Genomic DNA, 8502 nt, shown 5'->3' with positions numbered 1-8502 from the left:
AGTCGAATGGGTTAGCGAGTACCGACTGCCAAAAGACATGCTTCTGAAAGTGCATCTGTTTGAGGAATTTGTTTTATTCTTGGTGCAAATCTGTTCCATATGTAATATATTCATTCTTCACAGAGATGGACCTTGGAAAATCAAAGACAATCTTAGTTCTTGTATGCAATTGAAACCATTTTTAAAGTATAACATTATTCTTTACCCAGACCTACCTTCGTTGACAATGTGTTTCATGCCAGGACCTTGTAATCAGGACGACTGCTACATTGTTTACGCTTCCAATGCTATTTCGATGAAAGTTATTGTGCAGTTGGTCAGCATTGATTCAAGATACAGGAGTGTTACCGACGTGATAACCAGAACGAATGACGAAGACAAACCTTTGTTGTGTAACAAAAACACTCTTATTGCTTATCCACCAGTGGAAGTAGGTGATTATTTCCCGTCCATGTTTTTCGTGTCCTCGGTTGGTCTAGTCTTCCTAGGCAAAATGTATTTCACAAATCGCGAGGTAGACAGGCGCAGCAAAACATGTCTAATGCAAGTGAAGATACCAATTTATCTCCTTGACATGAGTGGCACTGTTCATTGGCAGAATTATATACCGGTATCTTCACTTGACATGGGTGCCACTGGTCATTGGCAGGAATTGACTATGAAAAGCAAAGACATACGTGTGAAAGTGGACTTTTTCAACAAGCTCATGTCTCCATGTGTGTTTAGATGCAAAGGTAGCAAACATGTGTCGTCCTGTCTGAAAAAGAAAACAACAGTGCCCCTGACAGGAAAAGTTTTCAAAAATGGAAAAAAACTTCTATTGTACTGGGGAGATGAACGCCTGGTTTGCACAAGGTTACTGTTTACAGAATATAATATTGTGATTGATTTCGAAGAAATGACCACCACCCTGGTGAAAAAGTGTCATAACCGATGGTGTCAATCAATAACAAGATACCGCCGGCAGGTTTGTGAACCCATTGGAGCATGGGAAGAGAACATTTGCCCTTAAAAGGACAAAAAAAAAAGCAATAACAAAATAAATGATTTGTTCTTAATTTTCATGTTAATTATCACTTCATGTTTAAAGTTCGTAATAAAAACAGTCATTGGGTTCTGGCCCATGCACATTTTCTCAACAACATCCTCTTTTGTTTCGTGGCAATACATCTCTTCAGGAAATGGGTTGTGAAACTTCACATGTATGCAAATGAGGCTTCTGAAACATTTTCGTGGGAGTATCAATTGGCAAATGGTCACATGACATATATGCAAATTAGAATTTGACAGTTTTCTGTAACACGTGTGTGTAGACTTTTTTTTCAAAATTTTTTTGAGTCGCTAGTGGTTGGGTGTGTAGATTTTTTAAAAACCCCACATTTTTGCATGTTTAAATTGACCCTTATAAATCTCCCACAATTCATTGGACACAGAATTGTTTTGTGACAACACATCACTTCACTTGACATGCATTCTCTTGTGCATGCAAATGAGGCTTCTGAAACATTTTCGTGGGAGTATCAATTGGCGTATGGTCACATGACATATATGCAAATTAGAATTTGACAGTTTTCTTTAACACGTGTGTGTACACTTTTTTTTCAAAAACTTTTTGAGTCGCTAGTGGTTGGGTGTGTAGATTTTTTAAAAACCCCACATTTTTGCATGTTTAAATTGACCCTTATAAATCTCCCACAATTCATTGGACACAGAATTGTTTTGTGACAACACATCACTTCACTTGACATGCATTCTCTTGTGCATGCAAATGAGGCTTCTGAAACATTTTCGCGGGAGTATCAATTGGCGAATGGTCACATGACATATATGCACATTAGAATTTGACAGTTTTCTGTAACACGTGTGTGTAGACTTTTTTTTTCAAAATTTTTTTGAGTCGCTAGTGGGTGGGTGTGTAGATTTTTTAAAAACCCCACATTTTTGCATGTTTAAATTGACCCTTAAAAACTGTTGCACAGGTTATGTGATCACGTTCTTTTGTTTTTTCTTGTACATGGCCCAGTGTGTGCCTATGTTTGACATGACCAGTCAAAAAGAGTATCGTTATCATAACGTGAGACCGTGAGAAAGTGTATAGTGACGTCATAACTTTCATAATTGTCATCGTCCAATGGATTGTCGTTACGTCACGATTTTTTTGTAGTCCACGTTATAGTTTTCTATATAAGCAGGGTATTGAAATCTGACATATCATATCTTACCAACCTTCACACAGACTTGTAATCCCAAAACATGGAGACCCAAGAAGATAATAAGAAGGGCAGAATGTTCGAAAGTTACAGGGAAATGACCAACTACTACCGGCAACTACTGTTGTCTGCCCAGGAGGAAGAGGTGGAGACCCTGGGGCACTTTCTCGTGGCAAATGAGAAGGTCAACCATATTCAACACCTAAATGGAGAAGACTATAGCATGTGTGCTGAGATGAGCAGAGACGAACTTGAAAGGTGCAATGACTCCATGATAACACTGACCGTTAGTAAAGACCTCAGCCATGCAGTTACCGATGTTGATCTTTGGAACGAGTGGTATGACATTGCAGACTACTGTGAGTTCATTTTGGAGGATGACCATACCCGAGTCAGGGACAAATATGGAGAATACATCAGGCCACGAGGTTTGGGTGTCATATACAATGTTAGGTGGCCTGGTGTTGGCATGGATGTTACTACGTTACCTCGAATACACAGAATGACACTAGAAGTGAGCAAGTCTTTCATTCGCCAGCAGGAGACTGAGCTCGACTGTAAGGTCCACAGACATCAGACAAGAGAGTTTGACAGAACGCACACCAATTTCTACCTACTGAAACCTGGCTTTGCCATTCCCATAGTGTACAAGCGATCTGAACGAAAGGGCACAGAGAGGAAATGCTGGGTGACTGAAGAGGAGTTTTGGGGGTGCAGGAATAAATGAGGAAATGAATAAAGATATCATTAAATAAACAAATAAATGATTTATTGTCATAGTGTGTGAGTCCTTTACAAATCCGAGTGTTAATGTGCATGGGTACCACCTCTTATCTTCCCATGGACGGATACTCATGGAACATCGTATCTTTCAGTCGGCCAGTAGTTACAAAGAATGGATTGAAAGTCAAAAGTTAGAGGCCCAGAAGCTGATATCGAAGGAGTTTAGTAAGAAAGGTCATGGGTCATTGTTCTTTCTTGACCATGCCCATTTTAATGTATTGCGTACCAGTTTTCAGAACAATCCTGTTTGTCACTGTGTCCTGACGAGGATATCTGACAACATTTCAATTAGTGCCATGTTTGAGAATGGAGTGAGAACTGGGGCCAGGTTGTCATGTGAGCGAGAGGAGGACAGTGACAAAGTCGTAAATGAAAATATTCCAAACCATTTGTTGGACGCTTTTGAGAAATCATTCAAAGGCCACTTGCAGAAGTTTGTTCGATTAGTCATACGTTCCGTGTTGATTTATGGTTTTGTTGTCCTTGGTACTTCCAAGGAACTCAATCTCCCTGAAGCAATTGATGATGACAGGTATATTGTCTTTCGTGACATGGAGGGTTTTCTGCATGCCAGGGCCTTGGATGGATCTGAGTTGCGCATCGTCTGCCGAGACGAGCCAGATGTCAATGGCAGAGCAAAAAGTGCCATGTCCTATCTCTATGACAAGTGTTTGCAGATACAACACTTGCAGTGGTGCAGAGATATGAGCATCAGAAATGCCTGCCGTCAGCTTTTTGTTGTTGGTACGAAAGACGACCCAGATGGTAAGGATGCACAACGGCTTCGTACTGACATAGATATCCTCGATGACCAAATGACAACCAGTGCCATTCAGTCTGTGTTGCAAGCCAAAATGGGACTCTCTTGTCCAAAGTCTTCGACCTTGCTTGATATGGAGCGAGAAAGTATGGGCAAGATGAGAGAAAAGACAAGACTTGTCGGCGAGTTAGAAGCCGTGAAGTTGGAAAACTCAAAGCTCTGGAAGACGATTGGTCGAATGAAAACCAACACTCTCTTCAGTGGTGGCGTGGAGGAAGGTGACTTACCTGGTCCTGGAATCGACAGGCGTTATGATCGGGTCATTGAAAACCTCGAAGAAGACAAGAAGGTGGAAGCGAGCTGGCTTGGGGTGAGACCATTGGACATAACACATTCTGTTGATGAATTCAACCAACATGTTCGCAATACACTCTTGGGTACGATCTCTTTCACTAACCACGTTGGTTATACGGGGAAGCTGGGGAGTCAAAAGGGGACGACAACGTCCACTAATGACTATGACAGTCTACAGAAAATGATTGATGTGTGTTCATTGGCATGGCAGGAGTTCATTGTTAATGCAGTGCTTGCTCCTTGGATGGACAAAACGGGTATTCCGCTTGTGCCAGCCAAACCAAAACGTCTTGAAGACTTGGCAGCCATTTTACCTTTTTTCAAATATCTCAGAAATAACAGGGGGGTTAGTATTCTGTCGGAGGTGCTAGACATACCAGAAAGTGATTTCGTGAGTGACTTTGAGACACGTTCACAGTCCATGTTATAAACGTAATTCAGCACACAAATTGGCAATGCATTGAGTGCAGTCATGGACATCACACGGGTTACTAGATATGACAAAATAGGTAAGCGTTATTTGAGATGCTATGTGAAAGTGGTTTGCAATGGTAGAGAATGGTGCGGCACTGCAGTCAGCCAAATCGACCTAATCCAATTAGAAGTGAGAATCGGGTTGTGTCTCCGAGGAGAGAAAATGGCTGCAAACAGTTTTATGAGGCAGAGGAGTATCAATCATCTTTACCAAAACAAGAATCGGGTAAGGGTGACTAAAGTACTGATAGTTTATCAAGACAATGAGAAAGAAAGGCTTCAGTGGCAAGCTTTAAATCGTGTGCTCAGTCAGATCAATACCGATACTACTTGCAAGGACGCTGTACTTAAGCTTACTGAGGATTCAGCGACCAGATTCAAAAAGAATTCCCATCGCCGTAAAGTAAAGCTGATGGCCCTGAACTCCAAGTTACCACTGCATTATCTTTCAAAATACATTGACGATAATCAGGAGGAGAAGGAGAAGGAGGAAGGGAAGGAGAAGGACAAGAAAAACAGTTATATTGGCTATGGTCCAGTTGAAGCATTGGGCAATAAAGATTTAATAATTGTTGAAGATCACTTGCCAGATGAGCCAATCTTTTCAAATTCGTGCTCGAAAAAAGAAAGGAGACACTGCTGGGAACACCTAAAACATAACCCCTATGGCATTTCTGGTTTCTATAGTAGTGAAGATTGTGATCGATTACAAAAATATCGGGAAGAAAAGAAAAGTAAAGTAATTAGGGGAAGTACTAAATTGCTGACAATGAACGATGTACACATGTTATGGACATGTTGGAATCAACAAAATCACACCCATAGTCACAACAAATAAAACCATATTGTCAAAACTTATCCATGTGTGTGTTCTATTAAGATATATAATAGATACTCTTTCTAAGATTCTGTACCACATTAAACATAAGACACAGTATATGCTTTTTACAGAGTGAATTTATTCATTTGTTTGTTTGTTTGTGTCTACTACATTTCTTTCTGTTGCAGTGCTTTTTTCTGTTTGCAAATCTCTCTGACTTCACTGAACAGTGATTTCAGTAACTTGACCATATCTGGTTGTATCCCCATTTGTCCAGTCACACTGTCTGTAAAACAAATCTGTTTCAAAACAACAGACTGTAAAGTTCGACATATACGCATTTGCTCGTCATACACGCGTTCTGCAGAGGGTTGAATATGGAGTGCAAAATGGTCATGAACTTCTTTCCTCTTGAGTTGTGTCAGTCTCGTTTTCAGGTCTCGAGTGTCTGGTAAATCTGGTATTTTCCTAAAGTATTCCAACAGTCCATCTAAAACATCTGTTACGGTGTTGGCATCTGGAACGTAACCCGAATCTTGATACTGTTTTTCTGCCCAAGCCAGAACATTTTTAGAAGGTTCTCCCCTTTGTTCAGCAGTTATGTTTATTTCACACAGAGCACACGACGTGTCATATGGTGAATTCCCATCAAATGCTGCAAATGGTAATGGCTGAACTGCAGGCTGGTAAGGAACATCTTCACTACACACGTTGATGTCCATTTTATTATTATCATATTATTTGTCTGACACGTTAGTAGGTTTTGTCTGTAAGTATTTGTCACACGAACAAAAAGTGACGAATGTAAGATCATCGACAATATTACCAATAATTGGATTGACACTGTTGTATTTTTTCCAATGTCTGTCTTTTTTGAACATCAAGTAACCATCTTTGTTTGTTAATTCAAGTTCCGACTCACCCAAAAACACACCTTCAAACTGGGACTGCGAATCTTCATTGGTGTAGTCCATAGTGTCGTCAAGAGCAAGTGATGGAACTGTGTCTTTCAAAACACTTTTTGGTGTACCAATAATAATAGTATCTGAACCCGAGGATGTACCACTGCTCAAGCTAATAATGTCATTTTGCTGTGGAACAATGTGTTCCATTTGCTCGTATTCTTCATCTATGTAATGGTCATCGACATTTGTTTGACCGTCTATGAACTCTTCTTCACTTAAAACCTCTGCCATCAATGCCAAGTACTATGTAAATGGTGGTAAGGAGGACTCAAATACTCAAGTTTCTTACACGTGACATCTCTGAATAGGTTGGCCGAGAGCCATTGCATGGATGAATCCATCCACATACAACTCTGCCGATTTCTGTTTAGCCTGTGGAAAATAGCCATAACCTACAGACACGTGTCCCGTCTGGATGTTAGTGAGTACGTGTACCTTGTCGTGATCATCTGCACTGCAACAAGGCCCCTGTACCAAATACAGACCTTCTTCCCCTTCCCGAGTGTTGTTGAAAAGTCGTAAGATGTAGTAAGGTGTTCCCTTGGGGTCGTACAGGGGCATTTCGGACAAACAGTCTATTCGACTTGCTGCCATTAACTTGCTGTGGGTATCATTCATTGTGGCACATTTGCTTGCAGGTAGGTTGGTGCCATTGCTTGTTCTTTCCATAAAGATTCTCCCCTCCATGCTTTCGATTCGATACCCGTCCTCTTGCAACACAAATCTGTCACCATAAGGCACGTCACACTTGGCTTCATTGACAACTGTGGCCAGGTGTTTTAGGTACACCGTGTTTGTAAGGGAGGCCAAAAAAAGGATGAGAGCCACGGCTACTGCACCCACATAGAAATATCTGTCGTGTAACCTACTAAGGCTCTTGGCTCGTGCAGAGACACGGCATATGTCACGTGTAAAAGCTTCTGACCTATCCAACCCTTCAGTTTCTGTGTCGCTTTCGTCAAAATAGGCATTGGAAGATAATAGTTTGTTGTCGTCATCAAGGTTAAGGGATCCATTACCCATCTCGTTGGTGTCCTGTTCATCACGATCAAATTCCCCCTGCTCCATGACAACTCGTGTGTATGCACTCGTCTCTTGAACCAACCTGTCTTGTCACCTTTCTTTGTAAACGTTGTCAAGCTGGTCAGACAAGAAATGACAATCAACAAAATGAAGACTGCAAAGAGGATTTTCATGTTACTAGTGTCAACACGTGTGGATCGCTAATACTTGTGTCTGTGACAATTATTACATTTGGTCATTTTGTTGTTAGGCCAAGCAACATGGAACTCATGGATCTGTGTGATGATTCCCTGGTATCTATTCTGTCCTTTTTACCTGTAATGGTACGTGAGAACATAATGCGAAAGATGTGTTGCCGTTTACAATATCTTTGCGATCACCCTTCTCTTTGGAATCATGTCGTCTTGCGGAATACTGACATACAGGAGAGTAGGGAAACTGTTTTGAACGTGTTCAGGCATTCACGTTTCTTTCGAACACTTGACATTGAGATCGATGAGACCAACCCTATTACATTGAGTCAAAGGGACCTTGAACACTTTCAACATGTCAAGAATCTGCATCGACTCGAATTCACCAACACCAGTTCTCGCACATTCAATTATTTGCAGGGGCGCTGGGAATGGTTTTCATGGAGACAGATTGTCTGCAATGTAAATTCCTTGCACACATTGATTCTGAATAATGTTCACATGTACGATTCTGAACTTTCCTTTATTGCAAACCAGAAGCATCTGTCTTGTCTTTTCCTGGTTGGAGTCCGTATCAAAACGTTGAAGTTCTTGCCACCCTTACCCTGTTTACGTCATTTGCATATAAAAGATGTTCCTATCCAGTCAGAAAATCTCGCGCATCTTTCTATGGTGCCGAACATCGTCGAACTAGACTTACAGGGTACTGTAGCCTATTATGATAGTATTTCACTTGAATTCCTTCCTCTCTTGTCTGAACTCGGAGAACTAACATTTAACTGCGACAACTCTGTAAATGTCTTGTGTAACTTTGCCAACATGCCAAATCTACGAAAAATAAATGGACGTGGAAGACTATTTCCTGAATCCATGTCAGGTACGCCTAGTCTAACACACGTGCAGTTTCATTTCAAAGACTTCC

The sequence above is a fragment of the Glandiceps talaboti genome, unplaced genomic scaffold (genome assembly GCF_964340395.1).
Source record: "Glandiceps talaboti unplaced genomic scaffold, keGlaTala1.1 scaffold_38, whole genome shotgun sequence".
NCBI classification, from domain to species: Eukaryota; Metazoa; Hemichordata; class Enteropneusta; family Spengelidae; genus Glandiceps; species Glandiceps talaboti.
The sequence above is the reverse complement of the archived record's forward strand: the minus strand, read 5'-3'. Positions refer to the sequence as shown.